Source organism: Gavialis gangeticus, unplaced genomic scaffold (assembly GCF_001723915.1).
Source record: "Gavialis gangeticus isolate Ggan-Ray unplaced genomic scaffold, GavGan_comp1, whole genome shotgun sequence".
Taxonomy (NCBI): Eukaryota; Metazoa; Chordata; order Crocodylia; family Gavialidae; genus Gavialis; species Gavialis gangeticus.
In genome coordinates, this window is record NW_017729027.1 from 50,891,137 (window position 1) to 50,895,109 (window position 3,973).

Consider the following 3,973-nt stretch of genomic DNA (forward strand, 5'->3'; position numbering starts at 1 on the left):
TTTTAGAGGGAGCTAAAAGAGAAGGAATGACTGATGTGGGCAATTTAAAGACACTGCACAAATCAGAGACATAGGTACTGGTACAACTGTCAATAATGTTGGACAAAATAGATGCCTTGCCACTGATCTAAATGGGCATTTGTACACATGCTTGTGCCACAATGCCAGGCACTTTCAAAAGATCCTGGCACACACTGAGGTGCATACAGTTGTACAAGCGGCGGAAAGCATTTCAGCACTGAGAAAATGGTGGTGGTGCACTTTTGAACTACAACACCACAATGGTGTTTTAGTTTAAAATCTCACCACCACCATTTACTGCACACTGACGTGCACTTCACCACTCATACAACTGCACACACTGCAGTGCAGTGCGCATCAGCTCGCATGTGTAGCAGACTTGATTAATTGCAAGACAAAAACATATGTGTATAAATGCCCAATAGAGATACTTAGGTCTCATCCTAAGTCCATTCAAAAGGAACAAGGTCATCTTGCAGATCAAAATTCTGGCATTTCTCACTTCAGCTTTTTACAATAAACATCAGAATTTCACTCATTAAAAAATATTGGCAATTCCTTTATTCCTTCAATGAAGTATGAAGGTTTTAAAGTAGTAAATGACAGGGGATGTTTGCTTTCCGTACATTAGCGTGTTTAGTCGGTTATGGTATCTTCCATGTCAACATTAATATTCAGAATGTGCAAAGTCTGTAACATTACAAAATAAAATGAACTGGGCAACCAGTATAGTTCCTTGGTGTGGGGCAAGGGAACCACTCCAACAGAACAGATAGACGAAAGGAAACATTAGTGCATACAGCCCAAGCATTATACCCTTGAGGTCTCTTCACGAGCAAGACTGCATGAGACAAGCAAGAAGCTGAAGCTAACACCTGAAAAGAGCTCAAACATTTTCCCCCTTCTCCTTCCTATTACAGTTTTAGAATGTAAATGATAAATTTCGATAATTTTCTCTATGCTAAAGGGGAAAAAGCAGAATGATCCTGATACAGATATCACATAGCTCTATATTACATTTGATTTCAGCAGATGTGAGAATAGGATCAAAAATTCCAAATCAAATCCTATACTGTCTTTAAAAAGTCAAAAGTCTACCTATGCCAGAACCAGCCCATCAAGCTATTGTGATGAAGAAGCATTAATTTGTACACACAACTTTTGACAAAGTTTACATATAGCTTGCTTTTTTTACTATTTTAAAGTATATTTTCATATATTTGCCACCACGTCACTACCTTTGACAGTTTCTTTCAATTTCTGCCCTTTTTGGGGGGAATTGACTAATAGGTATAGATATATGCATTATAAAGGATCAAGATGGGCAGCAGGGGTTAAATGGGTTTCTAAAGAGCTTGGAAGACACACACACAGCTTCTCATGGCTCTGGGAGCTGATGGGCTGTCTAGCACAACAAGGCCAATGGATGGACACAGCCTGAGAATTGAGGGGAGCATGCCATAACATGAGATCACAGCCTTCAAGGCAGACAGGTTGTTTAACACAACAAGGACACAGCCCAGGAAACAAACAAGTATGTGCCATACCTTCCCATAACACAAGATAAGTGACACCAACAGCAAGGCCTCAGAGAGCAGGGAGGCCTATGTCCCGGTTCTGGGGGAACAAACCAAATCAGGAGAAGGCCCGGAAGCTATGTGGACATGTGACCACAGACAGACAGCCAACCAGAGATAACCATGGATGAAGAATCATCAGGAGTCATCAAGGGGGAAGAGAATACAAAAGCAGAGACTTGAGATTAACAAAGGGTCCCTCCTGTCCCTCCCTGTCCCTGCTCCTCTTCCTTGAGAGGGGTCCCCATCCCCATCACCCAGGAAGGGTGTCCAAGGCCACTATGGACAGAGGGCACACACCAGAGGGGGGCTGTGGGCTTTGGCATCCCACCTCCAGACTGCGAACACCTAAAAGAAAGAGCCTCAGGGTGGAACCTGCTTCCTGACCAGAGGTACTTTGACTCTGATGACAGCCCTGGGATTGGTTGATATAGAATCGCTTGATTGTTTGTATTGTTGCTTTTTGTTATCACTCTGTATCAATAAATTTGCCTGTTATCAACTGGCAGATGTTGTGGTTGGTCTGAGGGCTGTACTCACCCAGAACTAAGGTATAGGGGCTGGGTTCCTAAAATCCAGTGCCAACAGTGCCATAAAAGCTATCCCAGAGAGACACACAGGGTGAGCATAGCTCCACATGTGCAAATAGAATCTACACTGTGTGTAAGGGCCAAACATAGCAGTTATGCAGATATGTAAGTGCCACTTAAGTACAAAAAAGTGGGCTAATATTTAGTCTGAAGAACCTTAATAGAGATAAAGCAACCCCCCCCCCCCGGATTAATATGTAATAATTTTAAGAATCACTAGATTGTGCTCATATAATTTTTAAGACTTACTAAACTGAGCGTACAGGTATTATCATCTTGATACATGTTATTTGTGATGCACTTCTTGAAGTATTTATTTTTAACCCCATAAAAATATGTCCACTGTCTGGATCATTCTGAGAACAACCTTTATATGGGCCTCACTTATTAGCAGTTAATAACTAAAGTTTTGACTTTTTATTAGAATTTTGAAAAAAGGCCACAGTTTATTGCAGGTTTATCTCTGCAGATGTTAATATATATATATTAAACACACACACACAATAGGTATACTAATATGTCTGCTATATGATTTAATATATATAAATGCTTGCCATGTTTGTGATTGTGAAGTGCCTGAAGAACAAAGTGGTTGGGAACAGCCAGCATGGAATCACCAAGAGCAAGTCATGCCTGACCAACCCAATTTCCTCCTATAATAAGATGAGAGACTCTGTGGACAGGGGAGAGCAGTGGATGTGATATACCTTGCCTTTAGCAAGGCTTTGGACACCGTCTCTCACAACATTCTAATTAAGAAGCTGAGTAAGTACAGACTAGCTTAAAGTACTGTAAGATGGATACATAACTGCTTGGACCATCATAGTCAATGAGTAGTCATTAGTGGCTCATAGTAGTCTAGTTGGGAGAAGGTAACAAGTGGAGTTCCTCAAGGGTTTGTCCTGGATCCATTATTGTTCAATGTTTTAATACGTTATTTGAGTGATGGGACTGGGTTCATGCTTACCAAATTTACAGATGACACCAAGGGTGCAAGCAGAAGTGACATTTTTTGCATGATCTGCCCCCTATAAGTGCTCTACAGCCATGACATAACACATGTACATAGCAGCAAGACACTTTTAAGATTGCCAGTTGCATAAAAAATTAACCCTCATCTAATGAGTTATTAGATTAAGGCACTCTGCTTTAGAAAGCCTTGGGGAATGTGTGTTCCCTCAAGGGTTAATTTTTCACACAGCACTGGGGCTGTCATGGGGCGAGGAAACTTGTCTGCTGAGCTGGAGCCGGGTGTGCAACAGAACCCCCTTGTCTCAGGGGCCAGCTGGGGTATTGGGGGAAGCTGGGCCAGGCCTGTGAGGCAAGCAGGGAGGCTGCCAGGCCACCCTGCTTCCCCCAGCTCCAGCTGGACCTCTTGAGAGTGGCAGCAGCCATTGCCAGCTGCTTTGCCTGGTCTGAGTTGGAGGCGGGCTGTGGAATGGAGGCTCCTTGCCTCAAGGGCCCAGCCTGATTCACCCAGTACCCCAGCTTGGGTACCTGTGGGGAGCCTATGAGCAAAGGGAGCTTTCTTCTACCCCATCTCCTCCAGCTCAGACCAAGCAAAGCCCAGCTGGCAGCTCCATCCTGCTCCCTTTACCCTCCCTCCCTGCTGAAAGCCCTGGAGCTGGGCAGGGGAGGAGGGAGGACTGAAGAGAGGGGTGGTTCACAACCTCCTCAGAGGCTTCTGGGGTGACCCTGAATGCTGGCCAAGCCCGGTGCAGGCAGGCTTGATTCCTTCCACTCCCCGCCACCCCATACCCAAGAGGCAAACACTTGCTGGATCGG